This window comes from Bolinopsis microptera, chromosome 11 (genome assembly GCF_026151205.1).
Source record: "Bolinopsis microptera isolate Bmic1 chromosome 11, MBARI_Bmic_1.0, whole genome shotgun sequence".
In the NCBI taxonomy this organism is placed as follows: domain Eukaryota; kingdom Metazoa; phylum Ctenophora; class Tentaculata; order Lobata; family Bolinopsidae; genus Bolinopsis; species Bolinopsis microptera.
Genome location: NC_087082.1, coordinates 2,213,438 through 2,232,953, shown reverse-complemented (window position 1 = coordinate 2,232,953; position 19,516 = coordinate 2,213,438). Strand labels below are relative to the sequence as shown.

Below are 19,516 nucleotides of genomic sequence, written 5' to 3'. Positions count from 1 at the left end.
ATTTTTTACGAACTCAGCTCATCGTCGGGTGGGTGCCCAAAGCCTGAGAAAATCTGATGTTGAAAAATTTTATCAGATCGGAAAGCGATATGGTCTTTTTTTTCCCTTTTTTTAAACCTCTTTCAGTGTCACGCATTTAAATTTTGAAAAGGATTTTTAATGAGGCGCTGTTTCCCGATTTTTAAAAACAAAGAAAAATTTTAAAAAAAAATTTTTTTAAATTTTAAAAGTCTAGAACCAATTAAAAAGGGGGACCCTTCCCAGTTAATGTTATAGTACAAGAATTCAGTCTCCGTAAAAAACTCAAAAAATAAAAAACCAGGGCCATTTAAAATTTTAATTCCCAAAGAGTCATGGCTTTTGGTTTTTTTAAACCCTACATTCTTCGCTTTTTAACCAACTAAAATTTTCACTTTTTCAGTGTTGATACCTGTTTAAAGTTTCACTTTTGTTTTCCCAAAAGTAAATTTTAAAAATAACGTATAAAAGATTAAATTACTGGGGATCTCAAAACGAAATTCTATTTTGCTTTTTTTGTAACACTCCGTGAGTTTTTTAAAAATATAAAATTGTGGGAAAAAATTTTCAAAATTATCAATTTTTAAACAAAAATAGGGAAAATTTTCAAAGATCACGCCCAAAAAGGGCTTGCTTTTGCATTTTAAAGAAAAATTTTTTAAAAGATCGGGACATGACAGGGTTTTTTTTATTCTCGAGTATTTGTAGTTTTTTTCCCCACAAAACAGGGCCGGAAAAAAATTCCAATTATTTTCAAAATTATAGGGAGGTTCAAAAAATTTTCTTTAAATGTAAAAAAGAATGTAAAATGTCTGCTGTAGAAGGGACGGGCCGAGGACCCCTTTTAACAAATTGACTTATCCGTTAACCCCTTTAACAAATGACCCAAGGGGGTGGGGGTCTTAAAAAAAGGGGAAAAGGAAAAACTTTTTTGGGGAACCCAATTTTCCAGTGCTCAAAAATTAATATACCCCATGTCAAAAAAAAGAAAAAAAAATTTTTGCATTCAACACTAAACTTTCTTTTTTTCAAATGGCCCCTTTTAAATAAAGGGTTTTAAACAAAATTGATATTTTTATTATTAGCAATATAAAAAACGTCTTGCAAATTTAATACATTATAAAATCCCAATTTTTTGGCTCTTGCCCAAAAAACAAAATTTTCAAGTAAAAATTGTTTTTTAAAAAAGTCAAGTATCATATTATGCTATCTTCTTTAAACTGTTTAAAACCCATTTTTAAAATCCCCTTTAGTCTTTTGTCCGGGAAGGGTTGGCAATTTTCAAAAAAAATTTTTTAACCCAAAAATTTTACCGATAAAATTTTCCGATTGAACTTTTTTAAAAACAGAGTCAAGCAAGGGGTAAATTGCTGCAACGTTTAGTTCTGCGGGTGTTTTTAAATAGTTTCGGGGGGGAAAGGGGGGCCGAGGGTTTGGACCCGACGGTTCTTCGGATTTTAAAAACGAGATTTTGGGAATTTTGGGAAACGGGCTGTGCCCAGTGATACACTAAAATTTGGGGGGGTTAGAAATAAAATTTTCGACAGCTATGCGCTATGTAGTTTGTACGGCTTCACTTACGGTTTTGATTTTTTGATTACCCTCTTAAAGCCGAATAAAGTACTTCTAAGTTTGTAACTCTATTTCTATTTTTTAATAATTTTCCGGAAAAAACCCCCCCAATAATTAGCTGAAAAACTGACTGTAAGTAGCCCTTATTTTGCTCTCAAAGTTATTGTTGAATTGGTAATGCTGCGGAGAAGTGTACCTGAACTTTTCTTGAGCTGCCGAAAACCGTGCCTGGAAAAATTTAATTTTAATAATTTTTACTTAAAATTTTATGGGATCATTATTAATTCTGATTATATTTAATGCCCTTAAATTTATTTATTATTTTGACATTTTTGGCAGGGGCTTTTTTTTCCCAAAATTTAGCTAATTTTTTGGCAGTGTGTTAAAGCAAAAACAAATTGATTTTTTAAAGTCCCCTGACGTTGCCCAAAATTTATCGGGAATTTAGTCATTGTCGGCCCCGGGCCACAGAGAAAAGCAGGAAACCTAAAACCAGTGGGCCCCAATAAAGAGCAGCTCCAGAAACACATGTAAATAAAACAAACTCCCCAACTTTTTGGCCCAAAAACTAAAAAATAAAAAGTAAACACTTAGAAATCGGGGACAAAAATTTACAAATCAAAAAGGGTTTAAAAATTTTTAAAAAATAGGAGAAATTTACTTACAAAGTAAAAACCCGAAATGTCGAGGAGTTATGAAAGTACCGGAAGTTTAAAAGGTAAAAAGGGCTGGTCGGCACGGCAAAAAAACGGTCTTGGCGTAAAACCCGGTGGAGCCCTTTTTTTTCCTTTTTTAAAATTTGAAGGTTCCAAAGGGTTGGGGGAACCACTCCACTGAAATGGAAAAATTTTGCATGACTTTTTTTATTTCTTACCGGATCCAAACTTTAAAACCCCGATTTAAATTTTGTGATTTTTCCCAAAAAAATTTTACGCCCTTCCCCAAATTGGAATCCAAAAAAAATTTGGCACTTATTTTTTTACCTTACTGAAATTTTCGTTCTCGCAGTGCACGGGTTTTAAATTAACCCACTTTACTGATTAAATTTCTCGTGAAATGGGGGGAAATTCCCAAGCCCTCTGAAATGGATTTTTAACCCAAGATTTATATTGAGAGATTTAACCCACTTGTCGAGAGGGAAATTTTTTTGTGCTGTACTTATGGGTTATTTTTTTAGTAAGCCCCAACCCTTGTGACACTACCAAAAAATTTAAAAACTTTTGAAAAAAACCCGTTTAATACGTTTGGGGTAGGTTTCGTATCATGGGAACCGGTTAAATAGAAAGGGAAACCGTTCACAAAACCGGGTCAGGGGGAATGAAAAAAAAAACAACCTCGGTTTCCCATGTTAAGCAAGGGCTGGGGCTGGTTAGGGGGAATTGTTCCAGTTGTGGATCCGTGTTTTTTTCCCAAATCAAAAAGTAATTTTCGAACACTCATCCCCACCTTTTATTGCTTCGTCCGCAAAAACTGAAGGGGCCATGGTAGATTGGTTTTGGGAAAATATTCCCAAAATTTTTTTCAAAGAAAAAGGTAGCGTAAAATGATAAAAAGACAACTTGATCCCAATTTCTTTTTTAAGCTTTATGTTAAATTTTATTTTAAAACCCCAGTTTTTTTCAAAAACCCTGCCCATCCATTCAAGAACTGACTTTTGTAATTTCTTAAATTAACAAAAGAAAACCCCTAACCATCAAAGCTTACTTTCTCTTCGGCGGTTAACAAAAAATTTGAAGGGTAGCATTACCGACAAATTTGATCCGTTTTTCCCCGAACTAAAAAAACAAAACATGCATTGTTTAAAACCAGGGCAGGGTTTTTTACAAAGTATTTAAAGATGAAACTACATTTTTCCGGGCCCGAATTTTTGTGGGTAAAAAGTTTTTTTCGGGGACAAAATCTTCGATTTGAACAGGTTTTTTAAAACCTCGTCTTTTTTTATTTAAAAAGTGGAAACGTTAGACTGGCTTAAAAATGCACATTATTGAAAATTTAAAGGGGAACCCTTTACATTTAAAAACAAGGATGCCCAACCGCTAAATTTAGGGAAAAAATTTTCAAACTTAACATGTATCACAATTTTTTAAAAACTCCGGGAAGTGGGGTTTTTTTTATCGGGCGGATGATATGAGCGCGGGGACGAAACGCGCGCTTTGGTTATAGTGAGTCTTTCTCCCCCGGTTTTTTTTAACTTTTGTGTTCAAAAAAAACTAGTTAGGGTTCTTTGCGCTTTTCTTAAAAAATTGCCAGTTTTTCCTCGGGCCCCGGGGGGGCCCTCAAAAATTCATGATGGGTGAAAGGTTTGATTTAGGCCTTTTAAATTAAAAAGGGGTTTGGGGAAAAAATTTTCCAAAAAATGAAACCAGTAGGGCCTTTAAAAGATTTTAAAACCCTTTATTTTGGGTTTAAACGAAAATTTTTAAATTTAATTTCCCGTAGCACCTGGGCTTTAAATTTTCACCATCTTCAGTTCAAAATAAAACATTGGGCGCAAATTTTTTAAAAACATTAGAATTCCCGGGGGAATTAGAAAAATTTAAAATGATGTAAAAGTAAAACATGGTATTGAGAAGTGGAAAGTTTTTTTTCCCTACCGGATTTAATTAAAATTAATTTTGGTTTTTTTTTAAACAATTTTTCCGCGAATTCGAGCTTTTTTTTAAAAGGTAAAATAAATTTTTTTAAAAATTCACCCCCCCTTTTTCCCGAAAAAATTAAAATTTGGTAATCTCGAACGAAAGTTGCTTTAATTTACCCCTTTACCTTTTCCGTATTAAAATTTCAAGTTAAAGTAACATCACACAAAACCAAAAACACTTTTCAATCGTAACTTGATACGACTTTTTTACACATTTCAGCTCACCCCCCACCGAAAACTTTTTTTAATTTCTAAAAAATTAAATGCAAAGCCCAAAAAATAGAACAGCAATAAGGGTTTGCTATAACAAACCCAACGCACAATGGGCGAAAAACATTTTTTACGGGAACATAATACCCAAAAACATGGAATGGGGTTAATTATAGCAGGGTTTTTTTTAAAAGGGCCCCTTGTAGGCAAAGGGTATAAAAACCGTTTAAAAGTTTGGGTCCCAACAATCGTCAACACTCGCCCCGACTAAAAAATTCTGGAGTATGGAATCTTTTTCGTAGCGATTTGCATGCTGTTGATTTTTCATGATATGGGGGGAGGGGAAGGGGTTTGTGGCGCTGGGTGGAAAACCCCTTTCCTTTCGATTTTTTCCCGGTTTCATAAAACGTTGTCAAGTAGTATTGAAACTGTCACAAGATATAAAAAATATGCCGCGAAAAATTTTATCATGACAAAAGGGTGCAAAACCCTGTCATAGGGGACTCAAAAATTCCCGGAAAGTTCCCGGGGAAAAACTCCGGGCTTTTTGGGAAGGGGCACGTTGTTTTTTTCTTCGGAAACAGTTTTTAAAAAATTGGTTTAAATTGGAAATTTTCCCCCACCGTCGCAGTTTTTTGGTATTTGCGTTTGGAATCCCAAAAATTTTAAAGGTTTGCCCGGCGATATGGGCCTGTTATGTACTTTTTAAAAAAAAATGACTAAAAAGGTCGCGGGCAAAAAACTTAAGACGAAGATTTTAAATATACTAATTTTTCAATGGGTTAAATTTTTTGGTTAATACCGCAACTATTAAAGGGAAATTTCGCGGATACCGGGCACCCAATTCTAAGAAAAATTTAAATTCTCTTTTAACATTAAAAAATTTTCCCTTAATCCAAAAACCCACGCACCTATTACAGTCCTCCCATTCCTTTACAACAGAACATTCCCTACCATTCGGGAAAGGGCGGCAACAAAAACGGTTTTAAAAATTTCACTGCAACACACTTCAGCGTGGATTTCCAAATTTCATGCAACACACTTTCGTAAATTTTTCCTTTTTCGAACAGTGCAAAGACAAAGTGGCGGATGAAAAATTGGGGGGTTTTTACATTTTAGACATTTGCCCCAAAAATTTCACTTCAGAAAAGACCTAGTTTGGGATCTGTAAACAAAAAACCAAAATTTCAGGGCCAAACACTCCCCTGTCTTCCGCTATATTTCCATATTCTCCCCCCCAAAAATTTAAAGGGCCAAATTTTTGATGCAAAGGGGGGGGCAGCACCTAAACATTACCCTCTCAAAAACGGGCATATCCCATTTTATCCCGGTTAAAGTTAGGGCACCAAATTGGTTTTAAACTGAAACAAACGTAACCTCTCGCTAATTACTTTTATTTTTTATCACTTTTATATGGCATGGGGGAAAAGTGGAGGGGGGTTTTCGGGGAAATTTTTTTTTTTATGTTGTCACGTGCCCGGTAAACCCAGATTTTACAAACGTCAGGTATTTAAGGGGAGGGTTGTAGCAAAAAAGGGAGGCGGGGAAGTTGATTTGGTGGGGTCCCAAATACCGACGTTGCTTACACTCATGGGGGGCAGGCAAAAACATTTTTTTTTTGGCATTTGAGATTTTTGAACTATGCGGTATGACAAGCTAGGGTTCACGTGGCAAAAAAAATTTGGGTTTTCCCTCTTCTTGAAAAAGCGAAAATTTTCACATTTCCGGTTCAAAAGAGGGTTTTTCGGAAAATTTCTCGTTTTTTTTTCCTTCTTCGAATGAAGTTACTGTATAGGGAAGCAAGTCTCGCAACAAGTTAGATAAAATGGAAACTAACATAAAAATTCCCAACTGTCTGAGCAAATTACGGGGGAAAAGGGGGTTTAAAATTTAGATTAAGTCCGTGAAAATTAATATAAAGGGACCCAGAAGTCCCTTTTTAATTAACAATAATATCCACAGAACTTTAAAAATTTATTTTGTTTTAATGTTTAAATAGGGGTTGGAAACCCCAAACCCCGTTTTCCTCCACTGAAAGTCTCTCCTTCTCTCTATACTTACAAAAAAACCCCTTTAAATGTACTTGTGTGTGGTTTGGGATTCACAAAATTTTAAAAAGGAACTTTTAAAAGTTTGTCCCAATTTGCAACATTTCATCGTTTTGCTCTATTTTTAAAGATTTAAGGTCTTTTAAAGACAATTTAAAATTGGGGGGGTGAGCCCACTCTAATGGGTTTTTTTAATGAAAGAAATTTTTTCCGATTTTAAACCGGAAACCCCATATTATATGTGTTTGCCCAATGGACATGGGTTTGGCCGGGTCCAGGGGGTAAATTTTAGTCTCCCCGGGATACTTTCTATCACTTACCATCCTGTACCCAAAAAGTTAATGCAAAATTGCCGATGTGTTATTTGGGGTAAGACGTTTCCTGGGTGGCGGACTGCAATAATTGTCCGATTTGTCGGCTGAAAATAGGCTTCCAAAAAGAGCGATAGGGGCTGTCCGATCCCTGAAAAATGGTAAAGGGTTTTAGAGAGGCAATAATAAAGTTTCCCGGCTCGGAAAATTAAGTGATGATAAAAATTTGCTTTTTCCGTAATTTGGGGAGTATTTTTTATTTTATTTTAACCCCATTTCACTATTCTAACCGATCTTCTCAAAATGGCCCGGGCATAAATCTGTTTTTTTAAAGAAATTTGTGATTTTCTAATGGGGGGATCTGAAAGGTTTAAATTTGGGGGAAATTTTGATTTAGGGGGGAAAGGGGCATTAAGCTCGGTGGTGGGGTGGGTGTGTGTGGGTATAACACAGTGGGCCCGGTACACGTTTAAATTTGGGGACAAAAATCCCACCACACCCCCCCGACCCAAATCCCCCGGAAAATATGTTTTCTTTTTTTATTTTAGAGAGGAAGCCTTAACACTAAAAGCCTTTTCATTTGATTTTAGTGAGCATACATTATATATGTGGGGTGTGGGGTGTGTGTCCTATCATGTGTTTCAAGTCACTGATTGCCCCCGCTCACAAATCATTAGTGACCAAGGAGCGCGAATTTCCCGGGGGAATTTTTTTTTCCCTTTTTATCCGGGTTTAAAAACTGAAAATTTTAAAACCGTGGAAAGTGGGGGGAAAAAGGCCCCAAAGTGGTGAGAAAAAAGATCCGAGAGTTTTTCAATATAATATAAGATGAACCCCCGGGTGGTTTTAAAATTTGCCTTTTTATTTTATATTTTTTGCTTAGAAAACACTGGGGGTGGGTTGCTCGTACACATACTCTTAAAGAAATCATATAAGTGGAGGGGTAGCCGGGAACTTGGGCCCAAAAAACTAAATGTTTTCCAAAAAAATTCCTGGCCCATATTATAGTGAATGGAAATTTTTAACCTTTCCCAGAGAAAGGTTTTTTGTCCCCTGGTTGAGAATTATAATTGGAAGGGTAGAAAAAAAAAAAAAAATGGGTAAAGGTAGGACTGGGGCCCGGGTTAAAGTCAAAGCCTAACTCCACGGGGGGGCAGCAGGGAAGCTTTGTTTCCAGGGAAAACCCCGTTTAAAATAATTTCAAATTTTTAGGGTTTTTTAACCCCTAAATTGGGCCTTTCGTTTTGGGTATCGAATTTTTTTAATTCTGAGGGTTTTGTTTATTTTTCGTAAAATTCATTGATTAATTTTTTTTAAAGAATCCTAATTTAAAGGGTTAAAAAATTTTTCGGGGTTAAAATTTGCAATGTGGCCTTTTATTTCGGTAATAGAAGGGGGCGATAAATTTTTGGAATTTTTTTAAATTTTTAGATTAGGCGTTGTCACATATTTCATAGTTTTTTGAAATTAAGTGTAACAGTTTAAACTTTTCCCTTAAAATGTGGGTTTGTATTCGAACTATGCAGGCTGAGGGGTCCCATACCCCCCCATTTTAGTATTTAAAAAAAAGCGGGATAAGATAAAGAAAAAAATTCCTTTACAATCAGACAAAACCACTAATGACGTTAACCCCAAAAAAAATACAGGTTTTGTTCATAATCTTAAAATTATATTATATAATATTTATCCCAAAAAAAAGGGGTTTGTATTAGTTTTCCCTTTGGAAAACCTGATTTCTGCCCCCAATAATTAGGAATGGAGAGATACGAGATATTGGAAATTTTTGACCCAAACCCTTAAAATTTACGTAAAAGTGGAAAAATGAAGCCGCTGGGAAAGTGAGGACCCGAGCGCCCGAAAAACCCGGGGGCCGGGCAGGGGGCCCGGTAAATTTTGGGGGTGGTTTTCCGCCTCAAACCCCCGGGGCGGTACCTATCCGCCCTTCATTTGGGAAAAATGTCCCCGCAGTAGAACGGAAAGTGGGGTTTGTCTGCACTCTACAAAGCGAGTTAAACGGGAGGAAATGTGAGAAAAAACTCGGTATTGTCGTAAAAATTTTTTGGGCCCCTTTCGTCAACCCAGGGCCCCGTCTAAATCTTTTTTCGGAATTTGAAAAATTTTTGGAAAAGGGAAAGGGTTTTTGATGACTTTGGGTTTTAATGTTGGGAAATTCTGAAACTTTAGTGGAGTAGCTGGGGAAGCAGGGCCCAAAAATTGATTTTTTCAAAAATACCACAAATCAACCCTGTTTTAATTTTATAGACTAGCACTGCCGATGCCGCATGGGGAAAGGGCCCCAATTTGCTCCCCGGTACAGAAGGAAAAGGTTTTCAATTTTTTATAAACCCCCGTAAACCCTTCCATGGGGGCTTACTAGCGATATTGTCCCCGATTGGGCTGTAAATTTAAAAATTGGGTTAACACTTTTAAACACCCGCTTTTCTGGCTGGAAAAAATTGTGATTTTTGGGAAATGGGGCCCGGGTGAGAAAGGTTTCAGGGGGAACAGGAGGGTATGTCGCAAAAATTTTCCATGGGAAAAGTGGGTTTTCGGGATAGTTTTTCATCGGCAGGTTTTCTGAAAACATTTTATATTGGGTCACAACAAAACATTTTATCCGGTATACAAGTAGGGGGGGAAATAGTAGGTTTTTGAATAGGGACCAGGGCACTGACAGTATACAAACTGTACATGGGAGTGAGTTTTAAATTTTTTACTTCTCAACCCCTTTTATGGGGCCCGCATTGAAATAAATAAAAGAGTTGGGATGTTTTTTGGGAAAAGTTGTGGGGATCACATGGTTTAAAACCCCCCCCCCCCCGCCCCCCCCCCCCCCCCCCCCCCCCCCCCCCCCCCCCCCCCCCCCCCCCCCCCCCCCCCCCCCCCCCCTCAACCCCCTTTCCCAAACCCCTCACATATTGTCAGATTCCTTTCCGGGCAAGTGTCCGAGGTTTTTTCGGGTTTGGGCCCCGCCTCTTTAGTTGCATTTTTTTTGCGGTTTCGAATACCTTAAAACTTTGCGTTATTTTTGCAATACAGACATTCCAAACCCCCTTTTTTTCCAGACAGATAGTTTTTAAAAGGGAAGGTTTGTGAAGGAAACATTGAAGGAGCCATCACGTGATTTGACGTATCCCCGTCTCACCTTTTTTCTAAATCTTCCGGGTGGGCTCCCCACAACCCGGGGAAAAAAACCCAAAATTCCCAACTTTTTCTTAAGATATTCTCACGTGGAAAGAGATTTTTGTTCCCGTGAGCTGGTGTTTTTAGGGAACATGAAAAATAAATTTTAACAGACGCCCCTGATGAAACATGGAGCGGGGCTTCCCCCAAAAGAAAAAAGGGAACCGGACCGTACTTAAAAAATTTCCCTGGGGTACCCCCCAAAGGGTGAATTTTCATATGATGAAGGGGGGAAAATGTGTGTAGATAGCATGGGGGGAGTTAATCCCCTAAAAAAAAATGTTAGTTGTTTTTAGGAAATTTTAGTAGGAAACGTTTTTAAGGAGTTAAATTTGGTAATTATTTTTTGGTAGTGTATAGTTATTGGTTTGTGGTAAAGTTGTTTATCTGATGGTTGTTGTTGGGGGGCACACACACGGAATTTCAAGTATTGAGAAAATTTTCATGTACTATGGGAATGGAAAATTTTTCCCTTTTTCACTAATTTGGGGTTTATATCCCAACGGATTGATTTTATCTATATTGAAAAACCCTTTTCTGTGAAGGAGAGGGAGGGAAATGTCAAGGTTGGTTTTAAATTTTTCTTTTTATAAATGAATTCAAATAATCCCATTCATATACCCCTTTCCCAATACAAGGGCAAGTCAGGGTTGGACTAAAATATACCAACTTTAAAATTTTAAATTTTCTCATTTCCCTAATTATGAATATTTTTTAAACAATTTGTCACTCATGTCGGGTAACAAGCAAATGGGCCTTTTGTTCCGCCTCCAAATTTTATATATTTAAAAGGAGAACATTCTTTTTTGCGTAAAAAAGGGTAAATGAAAAAACATCCTATTACCAAGCTGGACAATATTTGGCCAATTTTTTGCCCTTTTTTTTCAGATTCCATTTTAGTGTCAAAATTTCTCAGGAAAAGATTTTTATCATAACTCCACGTTGATAATGGGTAATGGATAGAATTTGAAATATTCATAATTTGGGTAGACAAAATTATTAATTACATAACACCATATTTTTTGTTACACTTAAAAACCCCCATAAGAACGGTGGTTAATCTGGGGTTGAAAAACAAGCGAGAGGACTGGTAAAAAATACAATCACCCCTTTTATTTTTTTTAACGAGTGCTTGGTACAGAAGCCCCTCACTTTGTACAGAAAATACTGTTATTTGAATTCAGGTGTCTTGATGCTAACATACATTATCAAGGGATTTCTAGAGACCCGGGCCCGGAGATGATAACATGTTCCCAAGTGTAAACAAGGGGGTTTTATTATTTTTATCTAGAAAAAGGATACATAGTTAACTGGTGTGTTTTTTGTATAAGGGGAGTTATTTTTAGATTTTAGTTTACCCTAATTTGTGTCCCGTAAAAACAAACCAGTTACATTTTACACACAAAGCGTTGTTTATTTATAATAAAAAACCCGGGGGGCCCCGTTTTCCTGTTATAATAAAACCGATATTTTTCTATTTTGTGTGAGTAAGAGGGGAGAGGAGAGGGGAGAGAGAGAGAGAGGGGGAAGAGAGGGGAGAGAGAGAGGAGAGAGGGGAGAAGAGAGAGAGAGAGAGAGAGAGAGAGAGAGGAGAGAGAGAGAGAGAGGAGAGAGAGAGAGAGAGAGAGAGAGAGAGAGAGAGAGAGAGAGAGAGAAGAGAGAGAGAGAGAGAGAGAGAGAGAGAGGAGAGAGAGAGAGAGAGAGAGAGAGAGAGAGAGAGAGAGAGAGAGAGAGAGAGAGAGAGAGAGAGAGAGAGAGAGAGAGAGAGAGAGAGAGAGAGAGAGAGAGAGAGGAGAGAGAGAGAGAGGAGAGAGGAGGAGAGAGAGAGAGAGAGAGAGAGAGAGAGAGAGAGAGAGAGAGAGAGAGAAGAGAGGAGAGAGAGAGAGAGGAGAGAGAGAGAGAGAGAGAGAGAGAGAGAGAGAGAGAGAGAGAGAGAGAGAGAGAGAGAGAGAGAGAGAGAGAGAGAGAGAGAGAGAGAGAGAGAGAGAGAGAGAGAGAGAGAGAGAGGAGAGAGAGAGAGAGAGAGAGAGAGAGAGAGAGAGAGAGAGAGAGAGAGAGAGAGAGAGAGAGAGAGAGAGGCGTCACTTGTCTGCACTGTAGATCATTGGAAACCAACCACTTCACAGTTACTTCCAGCACTTCTACTCAGCGACCACATTAGCAGATCATATTTGGCGTGTTGTCCTCTATTTGTACAACAACAGTGTTGAACTATCATAAAGATTAGTTAGTCTGTGTGTATACGTGCAGGGGAGGTTAGTTAACGTATATTAACTAATATAGTTAACGTAAATTAACCAATATAGTTAACGTATATTAACTAATATAGTTAACGTATATTAACTATTATAGTTAACGTATATGTTAACTAATAAAGTCAACTTACATTAACTAATATAGTTAACGTATATATTAACTAATATAGTTAACGTATATTAACTAATATAGTTAACGTATATTAACTAATATAGTTAACGTATATATTAACTATTATAGTTAACGTATTATTATATTGATGATATTGCTCCTAGCGGGGCTCAGAGAGGAGTGTCATCTGATACGGAGCCGGGTCTGGCGAAGGACACGGCTCATACCTACACGGCTGTTGTGACAACAACACACAGTTCATGTTACCATATATACACAGTTCATGCGATGTTACTGTGTATAAAGACAGTCCATATTTAAACCATTCACACAGTTCATGATACTATCTACTCACAGTTCATGATACTATCTCTACACGTGTCTGTTTAATATTAACAATCCTTATAATGAGTGTTAAACATTTAAACAGGGGACCACAGTGTTTGGTTAGATTGTTGCTACACCGTGTAGTAGTAACCAGAGGGTTCCTTGTGAGGGGCTGGAGGAGTTATTAACCAGCTGTTAAATAATCGCAGTAAAAGTGAACCCTTTGTGGAAACTTACTTTTACATACTTTTACATAATATTATATAATGAGGCGTGCTACATACACCAGTGGCGTAACGAAGGGCCCTGCTGACCCCGCTGTGCAGGGGGGCGCCGTCTAAGGGGGGCGCCAAATCGTCTTTTGAATGTGGGACAATTTCGAAAACTTAACTAAAGTACTAGCAAAACTGCGCGTTTTGCTCTAGATACACACTTTTTTAGAGATTTTACCGGCGTATCCTCTAAAATCACTTAATTTATTCAATTTTAGGGAGGGGCACCAAAAGGGGCGGGGGCGCCAACAGGGGGGCGCCTTTTCGGCAGGGGGGCGCCAACAGGCAACGTTACGCCACTGACATACACTAGATAATATTATAGTGGATCAAGTGTGTTTTCTCAATCTCTAAACAGTAAACTGAGACAGAAATATACAGTTTATTGATGTTTAGCAAGAGGCGACGAGCCTCCTCATTTCTGGCTGTTTCTCCGCTTGTTACGCCCGAAGATGTTGAAATCTCTGATTTGGCTCATGGCACTCGCGGCTGCAGGTGCCTAGATTTCTTTCTCTACAATAATTATGGCATTCTCTTAGTTCAGAAATATCGATTCAGTCATCCACTGTATGATTTGTTGCCATAGCTTTCGGACAAATGTTGCTATCATTAAATTACATTAACTGACTTTTAGATTTATCATATATTTTCATCTCATCTCATAAGGTTTATTCCAAGTTATGACAAAACCAAGTAAATGTATCTTCAGTTCAGCTTGAGAAAATACTCGAAAAGCAATCCGAAGATTCAAAAACTTTTGGAGTTGCACCAGAACAACCAAAAATTGTACTAGAAATCGGGGAAGCAATGAGTTTTATTGGCACAAAGTATAGCTGAGTCATCGGCTGGGGTTAAAGCACGTACCAGGCCTTTGTTGTGGAGCAAGTTTAATTTAAAATTATGTGATGCTGTCTGGTAAAATGACTTGTTGAACTATTTTCTTAAGTTTAACCAACTATCAGGGTGGCATTGGATTGAATTAACTAAATTTCATCACGTCTCGGCTGTTTATTACAGTAAATAGTTACTACAGTGCATTTAGTAGGGTAAATTAATCAGTTTCTCTACTCTCAACCTTTTGTAGTTTTAGGACCATCTTGAAGAAAGTCACATTGCTCCATTTCTAGATATTTATAGTTCAAGGCCACCCTGAAGAGTGGCTACTACTACTACCACTACTGAAGGAAGCCAGGTAAAATGTTATTCTTTATTCCGTAATTTCTAGATATCCATACTCTGTGCTGCTCATAAAGGGACGGAAGATCTCTTCTTTTATTGGGCTAAAGGATATGATATCAGATATGATAGATACAGGGGTGACAAATCTTTAGAACTTGGTAAATTGTTCCGCTGGTAAACTTACAAGGAGATATATACCATAGGGACCGAGACAGCTGGATAACAGTGGCAAGGAGGAAGTGAGGAGGAAGCTTGGGGACCAGGATGTAGGTGGAATGCACCGTGTACGTGGGTACTGGGACGATGCTTTCGTGCATCACTTCAGAGTTCAGACCTTATGTATGTAAATGTGGGAAATAAGGCGCAAATGGTCGGTGACCATTTCAGTTTTGTGTCTTGAAGTATTTATCTACGTGGACAGGAATGACGAAAGATTTGGTATTCTGCCAACAATTAAACACTTTAATTTGTCTGGTCAATCCGTGCTATCTGAGTGTTGGGTTCACTGCATTCTACTTTCTCTAGGACTAAAGAGAGGATATCTGCCCCTGCGGCGCCAGTATAGAAATTTATTATGTCAGTTTTCTTTTCGTGTTAAGTGATTAATCTTTATGATAGAATTGCTGCACTACTTAACAATTTCACTCAAGAACAGAACAAGACCGACTAAACAAGCATGTAGCTGACAGAACAAACTGCGGAAATGGTCACCTTATAAATCCACCATAATAACCTGTAAACTAAATTCGAACAAATTTCAGCCTAAGTTATACCTAAATAATATCACGTATAATTTTAATTCATCATGAGCCTCAATATTAGTCCAGCATCTATGTCCATCACTCTTCGAATGAGCTGATTGGCTGATCACATCTTATCTAATCTAAGACGAGTTATCTCCGTTTCTCAGAATATTGCTTATTTTCTCAATTTAAATAGATGAAAATGAATTCTACAGTTACGTGATTATATCACATAACTGATTATGATAGTATAACTAATCACGGACGGGCGTTGATCACGCAAACAAACTGGACACGGACAATAATACAAGTACAAATTACACACCGTAAAGGGAATTATTGCTCCACAGTCGGTCGTTTTATCGTTTTATTGTTAGATTTCACATGATTGAGTTAGAAACATATAGAAAACGTATTGGCTACTTTAATAATAGCCACTCAAACAAGAAGAGAACAAAGAATTCAGTAATACACTCCACACCCGTTCAAAACTCATTCAAACCACATCACATATGTCTTGCTTTTATGTACTATTATTTCGTCCTTGTTATGTTACTCTGTTTTACCACCTGTATTTTGGAAAACCCACCTACAAACCCTGCTAAACTGATACAGCTTATTAAATCTCCACTCCTACTAAATATTAACAGTCTTGGTAATTTACTTTGCAATTTCTACCTTGTTATCTTTGGTATTGCAATTAGACGTACAATGAGTAGCTTATCTATTAGAGGTAAAACACTACATACGTTGTTTGTTAAATACAATTCCAAACGAGGCTTAATCCCATATCTACAAAATATAACTGCATCACTTTACCTTTGGATACTACTCATAAACTTTCTCCTTATCTTTATTTGTAACCCTAGCATGAAAAATCCAGGACCCCCGGGAAACTGCTCAGTTTTTTATTGTAACGTTCAGGGCTTGATCCCTTTTGGTGAACTTGGAGATGCAAATCCCACTCTCCACTCTACAAAAATTCACGAACTAAACCATTTTATTTATATCAATAAACCAGATATTGTAGTTTATAATGAAACATGGTTAAAGGACAATATCCATGATAGTGAAATCATCTCGACAGCTGATTACAAAGTATTTAGACTTGACCGTTCTAGCTTTACTCATCCCCCGGACCCCCAGAATAGTCGGAAATTCAGAGTAAATGGGGGTGGTGTCCTTATTGCCATAAAACATTGTCTTGACATAGAATCTAAAATCATTCCTGTCAAATGTAGAGCCGAGATTTTGAGTATTGAGCTTTCTGACAAGTTAGGAAGAAAATCCATATTAAGCTCGTTCTACAGAGTTGGCACACTTGGCAATGATAACCATGATAGAGTCAAGCAATACCTACATAACATCCGTAGGCGTAGAAGAGTACAGAGCATTACCTTGGTTGGTGATTTGAATATGCCCCAGGTCAGATGGGATGAGGGCTCCTCCTCTGTTCCTATTGAACAAGCATTCATTGATACGTTTAATGATTTATCTTTACAGCAGCTGGTAACAGACCCTACACATTACAGGGGAAATGTTCTAGATGTAGTTTTGACGGATAAGCCAGAAATTATATCAGAATTAATTGTTGACAGTAAACATGGTATTTGTGGGTCGGATCACTATGCGATAAGATTTGACATAAGACTTAACGCTAGAAAGAAAAAGTCTACCAAACGAAAAATCTATAGCTTCAAAAGGGCCAATTGGACCAATTTAAATAATGCACTGAATTCTGAAAACTGGGAACATCTACTTAGTGGTAAACCAGTCGAAGAGGCCTGGTCAGTTTTCAATACTATTTTCACTTCTCATTGTAATTCACATATTCCTAAGATATCTGTCTCCGATGAATTTCAACCCCCATGGTTTGACTCAGATGTCTTTGATTTATGTAGAAAAAAGGAGCGACTACATGACGAATGGAAACAGTCTTCTAATCCAAAAAAATATTTAAAATTTTCCAAAGCTAGGAGGGATTTTAAAAATCTCGTTGATGCAAAATTGGACGCAAACTTTGAAGATGATGATAACAGAAATCTCATTAACAAAAAGTTCTGGTCTTTTGTGAAATCTAAATCAAACTCTAATCGCATTCCTGAAACAGTCAGCTACAATGGTTGCCTACGGTCCGATCCGCAAGGACAGTGTGAGTTATTCAATAAATATTTTAACGAACAGTTTACAGAGGGTAGTGATTATGATATAGATATCGACTTTTCCAGTGACCGTGATTTTCAGGTCAATTTCGACACTTGTAAAATCAAAGGTTTACTTGAAAATATTGATCCAAGTAAAGCGCAAGGGGCCGACAATATCCATGGAAGAATTTTAAAGTACTGTTCAGTGAGCCTGTCTAAGCCTCTTGCTATCCTTTTTGAAGCTTCTTATAAAACTGGATGTATTCCAGCAGATTGGAAAATGGCAAACGTTGTTCCAGTTCATAAAAAAGGCTCTAAAATTGAAGTTAACAACTATAGGCCAATTTCTCTGACAAGCATTATTATGAAAGTTTACGAAAAAGTAATCCGGGATGAATTGCTCAATCGATGTGAACATCTTATTGATCAACGTCAACATGGTTTCATGAGTAGGAAATCATGTACAACTCAGCTAGTAAATTTCTGTGACAGCTTAGCCCTATCTCTCAATGACAATGTTCGCACTGACATAATATACTTTGATTTCCAAAAAGCTTTTGATTCTGTCAACCACGACATAATTCTGTTGAAGCTCAAAGAACAATATAACATTGATGCATCTCTACTGAGATTCTTCAAGTGCTACCTTGAAAACAGATACCAAAGGGTTGTCATTGGAAATAAAATGTCTGCTCCCTGTCAGGTTAGATCAGGTGTCCCCCAGGGCTCAATTTTAGGGCCTACTTTATTTATACTATTTCTTAATGACATTACAGATGATTTGTCACCGGAAACAAATATAACCATGTATGCTGATGATACAAAACTATGGCGTAGAATCACGTCTCAGGATGACCATTGGCTGCTCCAGCGGGATATTAACAGTCTTCAAAATTGGGCACATCATAATAAGATGGTGTTTCACCCTTCAAAAAGTCACGTTCTTTCTATTACCCGAGCATATTCTATGAATCGTAGTGTTAATTTTGTGTACTCAATGAATGAAACGGCTATCGAATACACAGACATTGAAAAAGATCTTGGAGTACATATCAATAGTAAGTTAGATTGGTCACATCACTGTGATATGATATACTCTAAGGCTAGTCAGAGGTTAGGCCTTCTAAAAAGAACATGTTACTTCACCAAGAACACTAAAAAACGTCGGGCCTTCTATCTATCTCAGGTTAGAAGTCATTTCGAACACTGCACAATTGTCTGGCGGCCTCATTCAGAAACCTCGGTGGAGAAACTTGAATCGATACAAAAAAGAGGTATCAAGTGGATCCTTAATGATATTTACTTGAGCCTTAGGGACAAAAAAAGGTATTTCATAGCGTGTAAGGAACTAAATATCCTTCCACTCTCGGTAAGGTTTGATTACAAGGATATATTATATTTTCATAATATTTTTTATGACATGTCAGTTGTGACATTTCCACCTTACTTACGACGTTTCATGGGAAGTAGGTTAAGGCGATCACATCTGACATTTCTCCTCAAGTTCCACAAAACCTTACGTCAAGCCAGACCAGATGTTCAGGCATATCTAAGTCTTACTTTTACAGAGCACACATTCTTTGGAATAAACTCCCTTATGAATTAAGGGAAATCTCAAGGCCATCCGTGTTTAAAACCCATTTAATTAAGTACCTCTGGACAGTTCAATAACAATTTGAAAGTTTATTGATTAAAAAAAAGGGAACGAACCTTCTCATGGCATACTACATTTCTTAATAATTTAATAAACTATCTGCATAACGTATTATTAATAATATATCGTTCTCTTCAGATTCAATTGTTAAATATTTAATATTAAGTAGGATCGTGAGATGAACTACCAGTTGTAATCACATGCTTGCTTGTTAAATTATCACAGTGCACGATATTACAGACAATATTGTATTTATTGGAATTGAGATTTGGGCGTATTTAAGGAAAATTTGATTCGAGGACATGGAAATTCCTTTGGATATATTTTAAATACATTTTAACGTAAATTCTTTATTTATAATTTGATCGCGATTGAATGATCAATACCTACATAACTCATACTGTGTATAATAAGACACGACATTTTCGTCCATGAAAGAATTTGAGCCCGCATCGAAGAATGAGCAGCAAAATGAGTCTAGTGTAGCCTGTAGCGGTTAGCCGTTATAGGAAGAATACTAGAAGACACATACACATTATATTATCATTACAAGGATGGGGCCTCGCGATTTTACATACATTCTTACACACATTCATAATCATAAACACATAAACAGTAAACACATAGACATAATATTATGCACATACACATTAAACATACATGTATACAAATAAACACATACAAACACACACAGACAAACTGTGCTAAACTCAGATAGAACACACCACACTAAATATCATGTTCTTCTTGGGTGGAGATGAGTGGTAATGTAAACAAATAACATGAGTACATGTTGAGCAATTGTTTATGTACATCTAGAACAGAACAAGTAAACAATAACACATCATTG

At 37.1% G+C, this 19,516-nt stretch overlaps 1 protein-coding gene across 2 annotated transcripts in view; it reads left to right on the top strand.

Annotated features, from left to right (window-relative positions):
• The window catches only part of LOC134822761 (alcohol dehydrogenase class-3-like), a 101,002-nt gene that overhangs the window by 18,374 nt on the left and 63,112 nt on the right, over positions 1-19,516 (top strand). The window lies entirely within an intron of this gene.